Source organism: Nyctereutes procyonoides, unplaced genomic scaffold (genome assembly GCF_905146905.1).
Source record: "Nyctereutes procyonoides isolate TBG_1078 unplaced genomic scaffold, NYPRO_anot_genome, whole genome shotgun sequence".
Taxonomy (NCBI): domain Eukaryota; kingdom Metazoa; phylum Chordata; class Mammalia; order Carnivora; family Canidae; genus Nyctereutes; species Nyctereutes procyonoides.
The window spans coordinates 24,012,313-24,032,889 of NW_026575140.1; the positions used below are offsets into that span (position 1 = coordinate 24,012,313).

Here is a 20,577-nt window from a genome sequence, read left to right on the forward strand (position 1 = left end):
TCATTCCTTGGCTCATCTATTCTGGTTTTCGGCCCCGGACGTAGTTTGGGCGTGGTCCCTGTCCAGGGCTGGAAGCCTGGAATCCTTGCTGTCCTTACTCGCTGTGTGGTTTGGGGCGACTTGCTTTGCCTCTCTGAGCCCCAGATGAGGGGTTCTCAGGAGTCAGTGAGACAGGCCTGGAACGTCCTGCCCAAGGGCTGGCTCCCAGCAGAGCTCAGCAGTGCAAGCCACCGTCATCTTGGTCGTTGTTGGTAACAGCTAACCCCATGGTAGCACTGCTGTTACAGGTTTGATGGAGCACACGGGGGCGCAGGGACAGGTCTGGCTGTCACCAGGGAGGGGCGGGCAAGGGACTCCGGTGCCTTCAGGGGCCATGGAGTATGAGCCCCGGGAAGGCGGTGCAGCCAGGACCAGCGCAGGCACAGGTACACGGCCAGATGCTCCAGTGCCTGGGGAGTGTGCGCGTGCAGGGCGGGCTCCTGGCTAGCCCAGGGGAGGTTTGCACTGTGGGGAAGGGAAGCCCGAGGGAGGGGGCAAAGCAGGGGCTGTGTCAGGCTCTTTAAGCCACACAGACTTGCGATCCTGGGTGAGTAAGTGAATGAATGAAGGAAGTTGCTAGTGGAAGCCATTAGGTGCGATCGGCCTGAGCATGTGTTAGGGAAAGAACTACCTTCAGAGAAAGACCAGGGTGGCTCTGACCCTGATAGCGCCTTCTCCACACAACAGGGGCCGTTATGCACAACACTTGTTTTTTAGGAAAAGACAAACACCCCAAGAGGAAAATGGACAAAAAGGTTGAATACACATTTCACAGAGAAAAGATCCAAACCAATAGTAAATGTAGGAAAAGGTGCTCCCGTTATTAGATCTCAGGAAATGTGATGAAAACCCCCTTGAGACACACCGTCCACTCACCAGGAGGCCTGGGGTGATCGGCCGTCCCCAGCATCCAGGGGACACGGAGAAGTGGAAGAGATGTGCATGCCCGGAGGGTGTGAACTGGGAAGCCACACACCTTCCCTGCCCACTCCATCCGTGGGGGGAAACACCTCCGTTAGCCCAAGCTGGACACCACCTATATGCTCATCAATAAATGCACAGACAAACTGTGTTCACACCATAGAACTTGCATGCAGACGTGGGCAAATCTTGCACATGGAAAGATGCTCCACATCCCTCAGAGTCAAGGAGACACACATGAAAAGCACCGTGAGACCCCCGATCATGCCCGTCAGGACAGCGCTGTTAGGAACACTCCGGAGTATGGGCGAGTGGGTAGAGAAGCTCATCCTTGCACCTGCTGCCGGGGTGCGAAGAGGGGCAGCTGCATGAGAATGGTCAGCGGTTACACTTCTGGTGCACCCCCAATGGAAGTGAAAGCAGGGTCTCATGTTTGCTCACCCACGTTCACAGCCTCTTAATTCACAACAGCCAACAGATGGGAACACCTGCATCCATCGATGGCTGAGCAGGTCCGCAGAGCATGCTACGCACAGTGGGGAAGAGGACTCAGCCCTAGAGGGGGAGAGGGCTTCCAACCCGGGAGACAGAGCAGGTGCACCCCAAGGTCATCAGGCATGCAGAGGTCAGAGCGCCACAGCCGGGCAGATCCCATGGGATTCCACGTATGCGAGGTCGCTGGATTCGTCAGATCCATAGGCACAGGGAGCAGACAGTGGAAGCAGGGCTGGGGAGGAGTGTGCAAGCTTCCGCTTTACAAGCTGAAAAGTCGGGCTGTGGGGACCGTCAGGGGCATAGCTGCACAGTGTCAGGAATACACTCAGTGCCACCAAGTCTACTCTTAAATATGGTTAGGATGGTAAATTTTATATATGTATATTTTACCACAATTATAAATAAGAATATTGGGGTGTCGGGGGCTCAGTCAGTTAGATTTGGCTCAGGTTTTGGCTCAGGTCATGATGTCAGGGTCATGGGCTTGAACCCCATGTGAGGTTCCACACTCATCGGAGAGTCTGCTTGAGGATTGTCTCTCCTCCCTCCTCCCACCCCCAGCTTGCACTCACTTGCAATCTCTCTCTCTCTCTCTAAAAGAAATAAATAAAAATATGATGACTCTCACAGTGGAATGACAGGAGCCACGCTGATTCCACTAAGAACAGGGTGAGCACCCCACCCTGCATCGGTGGTGGCCTGGCTCCAGGGAGCTCTGCTTACAAGGAGCACTCCGCGTGTGGAAACACAACATGCTGCGTGCTGCATGCTCACTTGTCTGTGCGTCTGCTACACGCGGGAACATCTCAACCACACGGAAGGGCTCTCATAGATTACAGGCTGCAGCTTCAAGGAAGACTCACCACATTGCCTTTGGTCTCTGGCCTCCACGGACCGAGAGCACGGCTTCTTGGGGCCGATGGGGCCCTCAGTCCTGCGTTGTGGGAAGCTGGCTTACCGAGCACCACCAGGCCCCGGGGAAACAGTGGGCTGTTTATAGACACATCCACGCATGCACGCACGCCCTGCGATGAAGTTAAAAGGAACGGGGGTCTGAGAGCCGCTCGCCCTCCCTCAAGGTCTGGGCCCTGGAGCCACTGGGCCCAGATGTCCCCGCCCCCCAACCTCAGTGCCCGGGAGACTATGAATTAGATGGCCGATGAGTTGGGAGCCCATGCCATATTTGGGCTCTGAAAGCAGCTATATTTTTTGTTTTACTGACAGTCGAGTGATTGCAGATAAAGTAGAAGAGGGTGCAGGGAGTCAGGAGCACCTGGGAGGACAGACATGCAGTCTTCATGAGGGCACAGCTGAGGCCTAAAGACCAAGCCCAGAGAGTCAGAGGAGAGGACCTCTGGGGCCTCTTCAGGTCAGAGTTGGTTCGCAAGACAGGTGCCAGGAGGACACAGGAGGGGCTGCACCCCAAGAGCACCCTTGAAGCCATGGCGTCCCCAGCCACACAGGCACAGCCAGAGCTGGAGGGCTCCCAGACCTACCCAGCAGTACTTCTGGAGACCCCACAGCTCCATTCCCCCTAGTGGCCACCCTGGGAGGAGGCTGGCACAGCTCCTGTGTTGGCATCCTCAGTGGATGCCCGGAGGCTCTAAAGGGTGGGCAAAAGACAGCTCCCTGGGAGTCTACCCAGAGGCTGGATGGAACATGGGCTCCCAACTCTGAGTTCTGTGCAGGTTCAGAGTACATGTTTGTCAGGGTGTTGCTTCCCCCATGCCCCCTCCAAGGCCTTCTGGAACTGTGGACAAGGACCAAGTGTCTGCTTGGCATCCAGCTTCTTGCCACTTTTGCTGTCCGACAAGAGGATGAGCAAGCTCAGAGGACCAACCAAGAGGGTTGGGGACCCCAGGAGGTGCCCAGAGCACAGCTGCTAGCCAGGAGTTCCGGTGTTTACTCAGAATCCCGGAGCAGGGCAAGCGGGCTGGCCAAGCCTCAGAGACCCACATGGACAAGGGTCCACTTGCAGAAGCCTGTAGAAGAGACCCTCCCTGGGCAGGGAGCCCTGCACAGGACAGTGAGTGAATGCCCATGGTGAGGGGGGCAGACAGGGACACCCCTCCTCCCAGGGACACTGCGCATTGACCACAAGAGTACATTAGATTTCTGCCCAAGGACTTGGGTGAGAGAAAGAAGGAAAGTATGAAGAAGGCAGTGCCAGAGAAGCCTGATCAGGCTGTGCCTGTAGGCGACTTCTTATGTCTTGTGTCCACAAGTGTCTGCATGTGACGGTGGCAGCGTGGAAGGAAACACAAACACTGCTCGGTTGCAGATATGGAGTTGGGCAGGCACAGGGAGGGTGACCCTGGGGAGCGCCATCCCTTAGGGCCCTGCCCCTCTGCTCCGGGGCCTGGAGTGTGGTGGTTCTGAGGCTGGCAGGCCCTGGTGCTGCTGCGTAGGCTTTTCCATCCTAACACCCGCTTAACCTCCACAGGGTCTGCTGGTGGCTAAGAGTCAACTGCGTGGACAGTGCCCAGCGGAAGTAGCGTCTGTGACTGGGGATCGCAAAGGTAAGGAGTGTCCTCTTCTCTCTGCAGTTTGATTTGGTGCCACATCCTGCCTTATTTTACAGACACTCATTATTAAGGGTTATGCTACGGATGGTTATTGTTGCACCAGTGCTGGCACCTGGTCAGCATCGAGCTGATGCTGATATGTGGGCAGGTTTCATGTAGATGCTGGTGTGTGGTCAGTGTAGAGCTGATGCGGGTTCATGGGTTAGTTTTGTGTAGATGCTGATTTGCGGTCAGTGTAGAGCTGATGGGTGTTATGGGTTAGTTTTGTGTAGATGCTGGCGTGTGGTCAGTGTGGAGCTGATGGGGATTCACACTGTAGGGTGGTCGTAGACAAAGAGATGTGAGGCAGACATTTGAGGGGTTCTCAATGGCATGGAGGGCGTCCGTCTTCAGCTGGGTCGGCGGCGAGTGGCAGGAGTGGCATAGAGCAGTGCTGGCTCTGTCTGCAGGAGGGCGGAAGGCGGCCCCAGGCGAGCACTGTGGACCACAGACGCCAGCGGGACATCATGACTCTTGGGTCTGCGTTTTCACCCTGAACTCCAGCTGAGCCATGGGGGTCATGTCAAAAGCTGGAGCTGAGCACCAGGTGGCAGCCACCTGCTGCTCAGTTGAGAAGCCCCCAGGGTCGCCTCTGGGCCTGGACAGGAGGCCGTGCCTGTATTGCCTGCTGTACCCTGGCCCCTGGCCTCTGCTTTTCAATTTTCCTTGGGAAGGGAATAACCCTCTGATGTCCACCAGCTGACAATCCTTTGGGGACATCTGGAGCTAGTGTGCATGGCGGGAGCATGTGTAAGACGTGGGGGGTGTTGCTGGGTCTGAGCGCAGCGCACAGCCAGCCCTCGTCCGAATGTCAGCTTCCAACCCAAGATCCTCATCTGCAAGCCGGTCTAAGTGACGGCATGTGGTGGGTTAGGTAAAGCACCACGAGAAAGCACTCGACCGTACACTTTTAAGGCTGTCCTGCCCACCGTGGGGGCCGGAGATCTTTGCTGTGAGCAGCAGCCGTGTCCCGGGGTCCCCAGGGTACAACCCTATCCCCAGGAAGCGGCTGCCCAGGCTCCCTTCTGATAAGGTTCATGAGGGGGCGCACGGGGTCCGGGGCTCCCCTACTTCCTGGCAGGCACACAGGATCCAAAGCATCTTGACATTGAGTGTAAAGGGCATGAGCAGGGCACAAGGGATCCCATTGGGAATGACCCAACAGTCACTTCAGGAGACTTGCCCACCCACCTTCTCATTTCTGGGGATTCAAGACATTGTTGCACAAATAGTCTGCTAGCCTTGGACATTTGTCAGAGCAACGCTGAGTGGTACGCAAGCAGCTGGCCATGTGATGGGCCTTGGAGGGGGTTGGCTGGGACACCTCTCTGGAGCCCTGGAAACCATCCCGACCCCGGCAGGGTTCGAGTCACACCAGGCGCCTCTGTCAGACCCGCTGACTGGCACACTTACAGTGCATTTCCCCTAAAAGGAAGCCTTGAGCAGATGCTGAGCTCTAGTTACGCACCGCGCGCGGGAGGGTTTGGGATGGTGCATGAGGCTGCTGCCCTTTCCTTTGAAATGTACCGAAAACTAAGATGGATCGATGGGCAGACAGGGGTGGCGAGGCACACAGATCTGTAGCAGGCGACGTGAGCTGTGGGGGTGAATCTGTGGCTCCGTCACACCATCCTTCCAGCGTTCCAGACTTGGAGGCCAAACGATGCCTTCAGGGTGTGGTTGTCACCTGCCCCCGAGCTTTGCTTGGGCTGCCCCGTGTCACCACCACCCAGGGCCAGGGGCGAGGGCCAGGCACCTGTCCCTGGACCAACCCGTGGTCTGAGCGGAGGCCAGGCACCTGCTCCTGTACGTGGATGGGGGCTGAGCGTGGGGCAGGGCTGCAGCCACGAGAATGGCAGGGCCACAGGTGTCTGTGCCAAAAACACCTGACCCGACAGATGCAGGGCCTCCTGGTGACTCACGGTCAGGCCACGCATCCCGTGTCATTTGCCTGGCCCACTGGAGACGCACAGTCTGAGAGGCCTGCATTTCCTTCTATCTCTGAACTATCTCCGCACGTCAACACTGGGTGGTCCTGGTCGGTGGGCCGGGGATGTGAGTCTCCTGCAATGACCATGCCTTGGTCCTTGGGGGTTTCACTCGTCCTGTCCCTACTGAGGTGGATGAATTCCTCCATGACATAGGTCCCCAGCTGGTCATCTGAGAAGCCCCATCCTTCCCCACAGAAGCCTTTACAGGTTAGGACTGAGGATCCATGATGCCTTCCCATGTGGCACAGAGGACTGGCTCCTTGAGTCCTGGGACCATGGTCCTAGTTGCCAAAATCTGAGGTTATGGGTGGTCTCAACCCCCAGGTGCTTTCTGCATCTGCCTGTTCGTGGTGACCTCCCCCAGGAGCCAGCCCCCTACACTCCTGCTGGGCACACAGGGGCTACAGACAACTATCCCCTCACACCTGGCTTGGGACCCTGCTGGTACTTTGTCTGGAGCAGATACAGGAGAGGATGCAGCGTCTGCACTGAGGACATGGTGTCTCTTGCCCGATGCCCAGGTGAGCCGCTCTGATCTCAGGAAGGAATGAAGAAATGCCCTCATGTCCCAGGTGCCACGCCCAACAGGGCCCCTTATGCCCCCAAAGCCACCCTCCATGCTCCCAATGTGGCCCACAGCACAGGCTGCTAAAAGGTCTGTGGCCTGCCCTCTTTTTACCCAGCCTGTTATGGAATGTTTGCCGCATTCAGGTGGATGCACACAAAGCCAGGAGAGCTGGATGCCCACCCCCCGGCCAAGACACAGACACCAACCACCCCATTGCAGCTCCTTGGGATTCACCTGCCCCCAGCTTTACCCCTGGAGGTAACCAGACTCCTAATGCTTTTCTTTGGTTTTACCGACAGTGTCCCTACCCCTCTGCACAGTCTGCCTTGCTTGTTGTGAGTTCTGTTACCACGGTGTCATCCGGGGGGCGGGGGGGGGGTCTCATTCTGGCCTCGCTCTATTGCATTGGAGAGCGTTTCTAAGGTGAGTCTGGGGAGCTGTCGGTAGCATGTTCACTGCTGTCTACTCTCCCGTTGGGTGAATCACCAGGCTTGTTTACCCCATCCTCCCACCTGTGGACACAGGGGAGCTTCCAGTGTTTCACTGCGGCCCGCAGACCTGCTAGGCGCACCCCAAGCCCCTGACGTGCCACGGTGTGTCCGGGTGTAAGCGTGCTGCAGATGCCGCATGCAGAGGACGTGCGTGCACAACCATGCCAGCCACGCCCCATGCTTCCAAAGGGGCTGCACCACTGTCCACAGCCACCAGTGGGCAGCTCCGGCTCCAGGTGCCACCAGGGCACCACCTCCTCTTCTTCAACAAAATGGTGGCAAATCTCACTTTTCATTTAGTCTACCTTTTTGCTGCAATTATAAATACACGTCATTTAGGAGAGGAAAGAGTTCTGTAAGGCTTGGATGAGAAACACTGTCCTCCCCAACCCCGACACCATTTCCCATCCTCTCGTAATTACACTCAGTTCATGGCGCTGATTCTCGTGGCCTTTGCCTCTGTGTGTGATGCCCCGTGGATTGCTACCCCTTGAAGTTCCTACCTGGATACTATGTTTGACCTCCTGCACCCCCGGTGAGGTCCATAGCAGTGCTGACGTCATGATGTTCACGCAGCCACGATTCGTGGCTGAGCTTGGTCACGTCTTTCCTTGTCTTACACCTTGTGTTGTGAGTATCTTGGGTTTGTGCTGGTTGGTTGGGGTGGGCTGGCTGGCCTTCCTGCATGCTGATCGCTCGCTCAAACCCGACTCCCTCCCTGTCGAGGGAGTCCCGTGCCAACATTGTCACACCCGCAGATCGTCTCCCATCTCATCCCCGTGAGAAAATCTCTTCTGGAGGTTTTGCTGCACCAGCCTTGACAAGACATCCTCTGTACCTGGTGCCCGAGTGACGCTCTGGGAGCCTCGTCTCCCCATGTTCCCAGAAAGTGTCCCCACCTTGCTCTCCCGTCAGATCCCCTGCTTCTGAGATCCATCATTCACTTTGCACTATCCCATTGTTTTCCTGGAACCTCCCAGGGACAAGTGGCCTGTCTCCAACATGGTTATTCCACTCCATCACTCAGGCCCCTTGGTGGCAGGCCCTGCTTCTGACTCATTACATGCACCTTTGCTCACTCCACTTCTCTTGCCTAGAACATTATCTCCTCCCCCTACACACGTCCAAATCTTTATTTGTCTTTCAGGCTAAATTCAACTGCCACCTCCTCCAGGAAGCCTTCCCAACTCCTCGGTCCTGAGCAGTTGCTTTTTTCTTGTAATCCTTATACTTATTATCTGCATCATTCCTTTGGCACACATGCTCGTATTTATTCACTAGTTCAGCATATGTTTCTTGATTACCTCTTATATGTGCAGTAGCCACCATCCATGAAACCTTAGTATACACAGGCCACAAAGACTGGTGCCATCGGGGACCAGTATTACTTAATCATTTTACGAGTGAAGAAACCGAGGCAGAGAAAAGAGCCTGGCTTATGAGAGTGGTGGAGCTGGGGCCGAGCTGCAGGTGTGACACTCTGGAGAGAGGCGTGTGCGGGCCAGCACGTGCCTGACTCTCTCTTGGTCTGTGCACCTCAGGATCCTGATAGCAGATGCTAGAAGTGCACGAGCCAGCAGACTCCACGGCAGGGTCTGCAGACTCAGTATGCAACCTTCCAAACCACACGCCGGTCTCCCGTTTTGTGTGGTGGGGGAGGGGACCCCTCGCAACATTGCCTACCAGGAAATAGTTTTCTCTGGCCAAGAAAACACTCTGTCATTGAAGGCGATGGGCATTCCTGAGTGTCCGGAGCCCGGGGCGTCTCGGAACACGGGGTGGGGGCAGCTCCCATCTGGGGACTGCATGTTCCCAAGGCACAACCGCCACACGCTCCCCTGGAGCTCCGACGGCAGCAGTGGACACAGGGTGGCCATGAGTGGGGTGACTCCATCCCAGAGAGACGGGGCATTTCCCGCAGACAAGGGGCCGTGGCCGCAGGCTCCTTCACGCCAGCAGGAACTCATATGCGCTCTGAGCCATGGCTGAGGCATCCGCTTGGCTTCGCATTTCCTCCGCAGCTGATGGATTTTCAGATGAAAGGCAAAATTTCCTGTGCTCTTGATCTCACAGTTGTCTCTTGGCTACTTCCCACTTCCTCTTGAACTGTGCCCATGAGGGCGGACAAAGATACATTTTTTTTTGCAGAAAAGGGGAGGATGTTGGAAGATCTCCCTGCACAGCAGGGAACACCCCTTCCCCAATGGACCTGTATCCCTGGACTGCACTCGTGTCATACAGTGAGCTAGTGGGGTTCGGTTCAAAGAGCCCTGAACAGCTGCATATTCAAGAGGGACTCTATCTCTTCCTAAGGGATTCTTCAAGATTCTAGGGCTCTCTATCCTTTCATATATGATTTCACTATAGTGAGCGTTGAGAATATAAACAATCCCAGCTCCCAGTGGGACACATAAGTCATTGTTGATACAGGTTCCTGTCTGGTCACAGCCCCGGGCTCTGCTGGGTCTGAGCTCATGCAGCCCTGCAGCCTCAGGGGCCTCAGCACCCCATGGGTTTTCAGTCCCCATCTGGGGAGTGAGTGAATGAAAGAATGAAGTAGTAGCTGGTCAGGTGGGGTGCTGAGGTGTAAGCCGGCGTCTCCGTGGTCATCCTAGAGTGAGAGGTGGCCTCCCTGGGCCTCTGCTCCCTGGCCGATGCAAGGGCACTGCCAGAACTGCCTCACAGGGCCGCAGTGGGAAGTCAGAGTCACATGTGTGGCGGCACCTTGCAGAAAAGCGCTATGTGGCAGGCGGGCAACAGTGATGGGCCAGACACGGGATGGCAACCGAGGGAGGCAGAGATGAGATGCCGGACATGGGGATTGATGTGGGGGAAGCGGCACCCCATGGACCTCAGGTGCACCTCACTGAGAGGCCAGACCCGCCACTGAGGGTCCTCCTGCTGCAGACCGGCTGTGTGCCCACACTGTGTCAGGGAAGTAGTGTCCAGGGCTCTCTGATCACTACCCTAAGCTATTTTTTCCATATATAAGCACCTCCAGCCTATTATAAAATATTTTCTTCTAGCTAAACTTGATTTTCATCCAAACTTACTTGAACTTTAATTCTCTGGTCCTGGATGGATCCTTTAACTGAAACTGGTCCACTAGACACAGTCCTTCTGAAGAGCAATCATGACCGTTCCAGCCCAGGGATGGCGATCGATGGCAGGAACCCTACAGCTGCCAGAAACATTCCGTTCTCCTGCATTGACTCACACTTGTGGATGGGTAGATGGGTAGGTGGGTTGATTGATAGATTGATCAATCAACTGACAGATCAACTAGTAGATTGGTGGGTGGGCCAATGAGTGGATATATTAAGATAGACGATAGATAGATGATAGATAGATAGATAGATAGATAGATAGATAGATAGATAGATGATAGGCAGTTGGATGATTGAATGTGTGGATGAATAGGTGGGTGGATGGATGGATGGATGGATGGATATGTGGATGGAATGATGTACTGATCAATCAATAGAACAATAGATGGATGTGTGGGTGGATGGATCGATGGACATGTAGACAGTTGGAAGGATGGATGGATGGATGGATGGATGGATGGATGGATGGATGGATAGGTATTTGAGTCAATGGATGGAGCCCCATGCTGCCTCCCTGCTTTCCCTGTGGTTTAGGGATGTAAACTTGGCCTTTTGTGCCATCTTGCAAACCCACTCATTCAATGCCCATCAAAAGCCTTTGCCCAACAATCTGCTGGATCTGTGACCTCCAGAACTCCCAGTGTAGCCAAGGACTCAGGCAAGACACACAAACTTGCAACATTGGGTGGCATGCTCTTTGAAGGAAGAAGTTGCCCATTCACAAAGCCTTTCCTGGTGAACTGACTCCCTTCCCCAGAGCATCCTGAGGTCCAGGGGCTGAAAACAAACACCTGCTTTTTCTCAAAGGACCCTTAAACCTGGGCCTTAGCCATCTCCACTGACCAGTCCTTAACACATAATTGTCTGTTCAGTGAGAGAGTGGGGCGGAGGTAACTTAGTACACCAAATGTCACTTAGGCAGTTCTCTCAGCACTCAAAGGGCATCACAGAGAAGACTGGCAACTATGTTTTTAGGATAAACAGCTGGTCCTTGTAATCACCGAAGAAGGATTTCCCACTGAGTACAGCCCAGGTTGGTGGGGTCATCCCGGGGCACAGTGACCATGAGAGCCCCTCAGTCCCCAGGATCAGCAGGGCCGAAGCCCATGGAGCATGTCAGTGGCTTTAGATGTCCCTCTGTTAAAGAGTTGGCTGTGACAGCTCTGTTGCTTGTGGGTTAGGTTTAGGGTTGCAGTCTGAGAGCGTTGGCTTGCAATGCAGCCTCTCTGCTGTGCGCACTGACACTGTGCCCCATGCACACATGAGAGATACACATGGGGAGGGGCCCAGACGAGGCCCCCAGGGTCAACCTTGTCCACCACTATGCTTTGTGGCACTGAGAGGGCTCATGCCATGAGAGTCATTTCTCCAAGACAGAAGACAGATGTGACATGACTGTCTGTGCTCCCTGCATGCCGGACCCGGCAGCAGATATGGATTCTGCTGTCGATGCACAGATTCCATCTGGCATGGGTCCTGCAACCCGCATCCAGGCAGCCTGGGCTCGCTAAGCCTCACCTCAGGCTCTGCTCTGCAAAGGATATTGCCTCTCAAGGGCAGGAAGTGGCCCCGCCTGGCGGTGCCTTCACAACCTCCCTTCCTCGAGCTGGAGGACCCTGACGTGTTGCAATAGCCCTGAGGCTCCAGAGCAGGACATCTGCTGGCTGCTCCCAGGGCCCAGGGGCGCGGGTGTGCTCCAGCTGTGTGGGGGTGGGGGCCCTGTGCCACTCTGATGCGGTTCCACATGCCGCTGTTTAGGCATGGGGAAATTTGGTGCCGATTGGGTCAGAAGTGAAAACACCGCTGTGGGATCAGCGTATCTCCCGAGCTCCAGTTCTCTGGAGACAGCCACCTGTCTGTCTCCCACCCACCAGCAGCCCCCCGGCCCCAGACACCCTTTCATGCGCGAGGACCGGACTCCACAGGAGCCCTGCAGCCTGCACTCAGTGTGTGTGCAGGCCCGCTGGCCTAGGAGGGGCTGGCATGAGGTAGAGCTTGAGCAGGTGCCCCAGCCAGGGTGGCTCCCCTCGTCTTACGGACAGCCTGGAGCACAGAGCGTGTTTGCAAGAGGCTGCAGTGCTTAGCAGGCACCTGACAGGGCAATGGCCCCAATGTGACAGGCCCACCCTCCATCCACGCCCACTTTTCCTGCAGCTTCTCCTGAGCATGTTTGCAAGCATGCGCTGTCATGAGGCTTCCCCCTGCGCTTCCACGCATGGCCCGGGGGTCACAGGTCTGCCCTGGGCCCTGTGTACCTCCCCCAGCACACAGCAAGCTGGCACAGAAGCTGTTGGACAAGGTCTCCCCTTATTCTATCTGCACCTCTCCTTCATCCTGGCACCCAGAAAGAAGGTCCTGCTCAGAGTAGGTGGACAGAGAGGGAGAAGGGTGAGCTTGGGGCAGTAGGGGCACAAGGGGCCTGCCACCCCAGAAAGCAGGTCCTTCTCTGTCTTTTCAGATTTGTAAAAGATCCAGATCCTTTAAAACCATACCCATAAACAGGACTTTACTGTCCTCTGACCTACCACCCACACGGCCACAGCGCCCAGGGGTGGGGACTGCAGCACTCTGCCTGGAACCTAAGGCTCCCCACACAGCCCCACCTCACTGCCCCTAAATTGAGGGAGGGACTCTGGCCCAGTCCCCAAGTGGCAGCCACCCAAGGGTGGCCTTCCTCCAGGGGTGGACTCTCCAAGCGCCCTACTCAATTAATTACAACTCCTATGGATGTCCCCGCCCAGCTCTCAGAGCCAGGTGTCACCATGCCCTCCCCCACCCCATTCCAAGGGGAGCCCTCTGCTGCCCAAGACCACCTGGGGAGCTCTGTGTAGAGCTCCATTTGACCTGTGTTGTTTGGGGAAAAAGAACTGGACTGTCTTCACTCTGTGGCTGGAGGACTTCCCTCGGCCCGTGGCCGCTTTGATTTCAACAAAGTTGATGACTTTCCTACAGAGACTGTGGGTAGCAGATGTCCGTGGATGGACCCACATTCAGAGCAAGGTCCCCATACACACCAGCAGCCTCACTGGCTTTGGCCTCATTCTGGATACGAGGCCTTCCCTTAGGCTGAGCCAGAACCCACACAGAGCAGAGGATGCGTGTTCTTCGGTAAATCTCGACAGTGCTCGATGGTGCTGCTGGGTCTTGCACACACAGTGCTTTGGCAGTTGACGGGTTATATGTGTCCCTGGCAGGGAGGGTCGGCATCCCTTGGAACGCCTAACATGCGAGTCTTCAGTGGCCTTCCTTGTAAAGTCCCAGCCCTGTGGGGGCCTCCACAGTGACCCCAGGAGTACTCATTGAGGTGGGGGACACGGGCCTTGCCTATGTACTGGCCAGTTGTTCTTTTGGAAGGTGTCTGCATGCAGCATGTGGAGGGTCTGCAGTCAGGAATCCCCAGGCACCATCGAAGGAATATTTTGGGGGGGTTGGGCATCCCTGGCAAGGATGGCTTGGTCTCTGCACACCCTCTCAATGGTCGGTGGGAACTGGGTGTGAGCCCCGCCTCCCTGACCTCCACAGGTCCCACCCAGGGCTCAGAGTCCCTGGCAGGGGATTAGTGTCAGGGCAGCAGTCCTAGCTCAGCAACTACTCCCAGGCACTTATCCTCACAGGAGCACTTTGATGATGGTACAATTGTACCCATTTTAAAGAGAGAGAAACTGAGGTTCAGACAAGCTCATGACTCCATATGGGTGTGGCCAAGCCTAGCTCAAACATGGCCTCTCCCTGTGGAGCCCACGGAGAACAAATGCCTCTGGAGATCTTGACCAGGAGGAGACCCCGGACATCACCGACACCAGGGCATGCATCGGAAGTAGTGGGGCAGAGGTCTGGCCCCGTGCCGTCTGATCCACCTCCTTGCCACTGCCTGGGGAGGCCCCAGACCCGCACACAACAGTTACATCTACGCCCAGACGGTATTAATGGTAAAAATATTTCATCTCTGAATCTGGCTGACAGAGTCTTTCAAGATAAAATTCATTCCTTTTCTGTTTTTCTAAGAGCAAATGTATTTAAATGTGCTGCTTCGTGTGTCCTAAAAAATCTATTTCGGCGGTTGCTTCCCTTGGCTGAGTAAGTGTGGCCCACCCTGCCGACTTCCCAGCATCCCGGCTGCCGGCTTTCTTCCATTATGAGGAAAGCGCATCCCGCCACCTCCCTCTGCTCACAGCTGCTCGTGCTCCTGGGCTCTGCGGTTGGAAAGGCGTCATCATTCTTCTGCAGGGGGGACTTTGGAACAGGACAGTGCATACAGAAGGTGCTCACAGCTGCTCGTGCTCCTGGGCTCTGCAGTTGGGAAGGCGTCATCGCCCTTCTGCAGGGGGGAAGCTGGGTCAGGGCTGTGCATACAGAGGTGCTCACAGCTGCTTGTGCTCCTGGGCTCTGCGGTTGGGAAGGCGTCATCGCCCTTCTGCAGGGGGGAAGCTGGGTCAGGGCTGTGCATACAGAGGTGCTCACAGCTGCTTGTGCTCCTGGGCTCTGCGGTTGGGAAGGCGTCATCATTCTTCTGCAGGGGGGACTTTGGAACAGGACTGTGCATACAGAAGGTGCTCACAGATGCTTTTGGCCAAGGGCGAACAGACCTGGGGAGGAGAGGAGCTGGGTACACTTCTCTTTCCCGGCTCAGGCTTTCTGTGTGGATGGCGAGGCCTGCCCTGCCTCGCGGGCCCTCCATCTGCCCGCTGCCCAGAGACCCCAGGCCTCTGCCTCCCAGCCCGGCTCCGTGGGGCCTGAGTCCCCCCGGATCCCTCCGCCTGGAGCTGGCTGCAGCGGGGCTTCCACCAAGGCGAGGCTCAGCGGCCATGGCAGAGCAGGTGTAAGAGGGTTCAGAGCCCCGTCCCCGAGTGCCCCGTCCCTAGCAGGGCATGGACCGCCAGCCTCCACAGTGTCCTCGCTCCAACTGGAGGGAAATGGAGAGTCTCCTCATTCCCTTGGTCTCTGTCTGTCAAGCCAGCACTTTCACCCCCCTGAGCCTGGGGCCCCAGATTAAAGCCTGAAATTCTGTCAGAGTAGTGGCCACTGGCCGCTTGTGGCTACTGACACGTAAGTGAATTACAATGAAATAAAGTAAAAAATTTGGGGGCGTCTGGGTGGCACAGTTGGTTGAGTGTCCGACTCTTGGTTTCGGCTCAAGTCGTGATCTTGGGGTTCTGGGATCAAGCCCCGTGGGGCTCCGTCATCCCTGGGGAACCTGCTTCTGCCTCTGCCCCACCCCCTGCTCTTTCTCTAAATCAATCAATCAATCTTTAAGAATTTCTCTCCCTCAGGGTGCTTGGCTGGCTCTGCTGGTACAGCCCGCAGCTCTTGAGCTCAGGGTCATGAGGCCGAACCCCATTGGGTGACATAGAGTTTACTTAAAATAAAATTATAAAAAATGTTTAAAAGTTCACATCCCCAGTCACACTGACCACCTTCCACAAGCTTCATCACTCAAGTTCCACCAACCGAACAGACGGTTGAGGCCTTGGAGATGGGTGCTCTCCTGCTCTGCAGCTCTGTGAGTGCCGTCTGTGTGGCGGGGGGGCCCCGTACCCTGGTCTCTGCAGGCCCTGCTGCCCTGCTCCCCCAAGCCTCACAGCCGTGGACACTGTACACCTGCTTCCCAAGGCAGCTCTGAAGAAACTCTCAGCACCCCACAGTTGGAAAGGATGTCCGGGCTCCGGGCTCCGGGCTCCGGGCTCAGCCCCCTCCTCCCGGGGGATGCCTCCAGCAGGCCCACAGCCCCCATCCACCTTGGGCTGACCTCCCTCCCTCATGCTCAGGTCGGAGCGCACAAGCTGCCCCCCAGGCAGACACAGGCTCCCTGGCCCTGGCAGCTCTCGCCACACCCCGCACCTGCTCACAGGAGCCACGTCCTCCTCCTGGGGGTGTCACACAAGTCAAACATGAGGTGTCATCCACTCTTGTCAGAGGTTGCTGACAACATCTGCAAGCTGCCCTGCTCTTGGTGGAGAGATGCCTTTGTATGAGGTGCTGGCCAGCAGGGTGCCATCCAGGGTGGTGGGCTGTGCCCACAGCTCCAGAGTTGTAACTTGGCCAGGGTGAGCTCAAAAAAGGGTCCACACGAGACTTTGAGGACCGGCAGCCCACCCAGATGGTGTGGAGAGAGCCCTAGGAACAGGACACACTGGGTCTATGGCCCTACTTATCTGCAGGTCACCCTGCCCCATAGCCCAGTGCAGTGGCCCCGACCGCACCCCAGGGAGCAGGGGCAGCTGAGCCCACACACTCCATGCAGCAGCCTGGAGCCATTTGGGAACAGGAATTGAAGGAGAAACGGACGCCGTGTGAGCACCGGGAAGGTTGTCCAGATGCCCCCTGAGCAGCGGGATCGGCGTGAGACCTGTGTGTCCACACCCAGCCAGCTGCCCTTGTGTATGTCTCATTCTCAGCCTCTAGGGACTGAAGCCGCGGAACAGGACAGGCAAGCATCAGCCCTGCCATCCTCCCTCACCTTGGTTTTATCCCCCCAAACCACATCTGACCCTGATGTCACAAAACCAGATTTGGGCTTTGGGCTGATTCTTTAGGAGATTTGCTTTGCCTCCTCTGGCCGAAGTGGAAGTTGTAACACATGTTGTCCCTGAAAGAAGGGACCCTGGTGCTGCCCATGCCTGGAGACCGATGGACTTGTGTCTCCTGCAAGGGTCTGGGGGCTGGTTCTGGCTCCTCCAGCTGCCGTTCTGATTTCTGGGCTAGTACAGAACATTCCATGTTCTGTCCCAGAGACACCACACAGCTGCTGCGTTGTGCAGGAGCCTCCTGGACGCCAGGGCAGCGTGGGCCAGGCTGGGAGCAGATGGGTCTCTGACACCCACCTGAGTGGCGCCCTGGAGGGTCTAATGCCCTGGCCTGGCTGTGGGCGGGACAAGTCCAGGCACTGCTGCGTGTCCAGTGTGCATGCATAGCACACCCACGCACACAAACATGCACAAGCATGAAACATACGTGTGCATACCACACACACATGGCCATGCACACAAGCACTCACACACACATCACTGCATAAAGATACTCCATACCCTTTAACCGCCATGCCCCATTGCACCTCCACTCTGGCCCCGACCCCTTTTTTTCCACTTGGGGACTCTGTGGGCTTCAGCCTGTATGGAAATGCAGTATAACAGGGGCCCTTTGGTGACTGGCTGCCTTCCATTAGCATGTGTTCAAGATTCTTCTATGCTGTGGCGTGTGTTAGCACCACGTGCAAGCTACACAATACTCCCTTGTATGGATGCACTGTGACGAGGTTACCCATTTCATGTACCGATGGGTGTCTGGGGTGCTTCCACTTCTTGGCTGTCGTGATTAATGCCGCTGTGAATATGCATGCATGTGCAAGTGTTTCTGTGGACCTGGGTCTTCGTCTCTCTTCAGCACACACTCAGGAAAAATAACATCATGAGGAGCCGCCAGGTTGTCCTCCAAGGTGGAGGTGTCCCTTTACACCCGCCCACAGGACAAGGGTTCTGACTGCCCTGCTTCTCACCTAAACTTGTTCTCTGTCTCTTTGATTCTAGCCATGCTGGTGGGTGTGAGGTGGGTCTCACTGTGGGTTCCATTTGCGTTTCCCCATGACTAGTGATATTGCACATCTTTTCACGTGCTGATTGGCCATCTACCTATCTTCTTTGGGAAGATATCTATTCAGATCATTTTGTTATCTTTGCCAAGATTTTCCCTTGGGTTTTTTGCATATTTTATCATTGAGTTGTAAAAGTTCTTTCTATATTCTGAATCCGAGTCCCTTCTCAGGTAGATGCTCTGTGTAAGATGCCTTCTTACAGACTTGGTGACATCATTTGTAGCAAGAAATTTTCAATTTGATCAAGTCCTGTTTTTCTACTTTTTCCTCTTGCCATTGGTACTTTGGATGTCAGAGCCAAGAAATCACCGCTTAGCCCAAGGTCATGAAGATTTCTTTCTGCTTTCCCCCAAGAGTCTCACACTTTCATCTCTTATATTTTGGTCATTGGTGCTTCCGTTAATTTCTCTGTGTGGTAAGAGGTAGGGATCCAGCTTCTTTCTCCCATATGTGGACAAACCGTTGGCCCAGCACCTTTGACTGGAGAGACCGTTCTCTCCCCACTGAGTCACCTGGCCGCCTTGTCAAGACTCACTTGACTATAAATGTGAGCATTTGCCTCTGGACTCTCCACTCCACTCCACTTACCCACATAGCTCTCATCCCAGCACCACACCATCGCGGCCACCGTGATCTTAGGTTAGGCTTGAAACTGGGATGTGTGAGTCTTCCAATGTTATCCTTCTTTTCCAAGATTGTTTTGGCCATTCTGTATCCCTTATATTTCCACATGAGATTTGGGATCAACTTGGCAATTTTTGGTTAAAAAAAAAGAACCCACTGGATAGGGATTGCATTTAATCAGAAATGGGACTTTACAGTTGTATGATACTTTGGGAGATTAGGGGAGGCCAGGGGAGTCTTTCTCCAATAATGAGTTAAAACTGAAAGGTCAGTGCCCAGCCCCATGGGGTGGGTGTGCTATGCCATCTCAGAAAGAGAAACCCAAGGCCCACAGGTGCTCCACTGGGGGCAGCTGCCCATGGCACAGACCCAGCAGGTTGTGGCCATTGCCGCTCCACCATTTCAGCCACATGGGTGCCTGACTCCTGGCTGGGCCCTGCAAGGCGGTGCTCGCCCCAACACCAGGATCCATAAGAGTATATGTATTCCTGTGACCAAGGGAGTGACCAAGTGGCATGGAAGACAGCCAGCAGGCTCTCAGGCTTTCCTGTAGCCACAGAAGGCAGAGATGAACACCCTGGGGACCCCCAACCTGAAATACCCCATCTCTCCTTCCTGCCAGAATTTCCAGGCAGTTTTGTCTTGTTTGGTTATAATGCTGCCATCCTGATCAAAACAGGCAGGGGTGGGTCCAGCAAGCCTTGTGAGGGGGCCAGGCCAGACACTTTGCCCCCAGTCCTCTTTGGTGGCCCTTCCATTCTCTGCCCCTGGCTTTGCTCATCCAAGAAACAGGCATAAGTCTAGTTGAGGGGCTGTTGTCCATGATGGAGAGACACAGATCACCCCCGACAGCAGGCCAGAGCACGGTCACCTCCACCAGTGAGCACAGAACACACATTTTAATGGAACACCTCATTCCCTGTCAGGCTGGGAGTCAGCTGAAAGCTGGAGCCTCTCCACAGAAGACGTATTAGCAGATAAAATTCCAATTCCTCACACATCCAAGCCCCAAACTCAGAGCTTCTGGCCTGAGCCTTCCTCTCCAGTAACGCTTAATCCAAATAAATACACCTTGGATGGCGGGGTTTGGATGGAGTCGTGGGTTAGTGGGTCGGAGAATTTAGGGGAGCGGCTGCGTGAACTGCCTCTTGCTTACGGTTGGAGAGGATCAAATCAATCCCAGGGCTGAAGCCCTTTACTCACAGGCTGACCCGGCCTCTTCCCAATCAGGCAGGACGCATCCACAGAACGTCACCTCTTTTGGTCAGCAGAAGCAGAAAATTGAGGAGCCGTCCACGTGCGCTCCTCCAACCTGACAAACTTCCACTCCTATGTCAGAGCCCCAGCCAGTCATCACCTTTTCTATGCAGACTTCTTCCTTCTCCCCAAGGCGGAGCACCCACAGCCCCTGGCATGTGTCTCCTTTTCCCATGTGCAAAGTGTGGCTTTAGAGGGTCCATGTGTCCACCTCACCCCCGGTCCCGCTTCCCCTTTGCACACCACAGGCAGAGGGTAAGGCCCTCAGGAGAGACTGGCTGGTGAACTGCTAGAGATTTGCATCCCCTCAGAGCAGAGGGAGGAGCACATGTGTGATCTGCAGAGAGAGCCCTGGGGTCTGCCCTGCACACCCCCTGCCCTGCTGCAGACACCACTGTCCTGTGGTTTCAGGCCACACCCATGTCCCCTCATGCCAGCCCTGCATGTACTGGCCCTGACTGGCCCCTGCCCTGCTCAGGCTTATGTTTTTCCCACTGATTCCCCGCTGCACATCTTTCCAACCTCAGGAAGTCTGTGTGAATGTTTTCCCAACTTGTCCTCACTGACCATTACCCCAGTCCCCAGGAACTCACAGGAACTTTCCAGAAATCTCCCTTTATCTCCCAGAGCCCATCTGGTTCCGTTTAAGGATTCACCATATTTCCTCCTGTTTTCTGAGCCGCTGAGCCTGGCCTGTCTCCGAGCTGAGCTGCCTCTTTCCGGGGCGGTGAGGAGCCCAGATTTCATGAGCTGCCGTGGGGGGCTCCCCATGCCTGCACATGCAGTGGAACCGCCTCAGGCCTGGCAGGCAGGGCTCTTCCTCCCCCGCCTAATCCAGTGACCGTCCCAGCCCCAGGCCGGACGCACAGGCCCCTCATCACAAGGATTGACCACAGATTCCAGCATCAAAGGCGTGTCCCCATATGACGAGA

The 20,577-nt window shown here is 55.6% G+C and overlaps 1 protein-coding gene across 1 annotated transcript in view; it reads left to right on the top strand.

Moving 5' to 3' along the window:
* The first annotated feature begins 3,960 nt into the window (after positions 1-3,960).
* Positions 3,961-20,577, top strand: part of ZNF469 (zinc finger protein 469) — a 120,216-nt gene continuing 103,599 nt past the window's right edge. The window contains exon 1 of the mRNA XM_055306721.1: positions 3,961-3,974. The gene's annotated coding sequence lies outside the window, so the exon portion shown is untranslated. The remainder of the gene's footprint in view (positions 3,975-20,577) is intronic.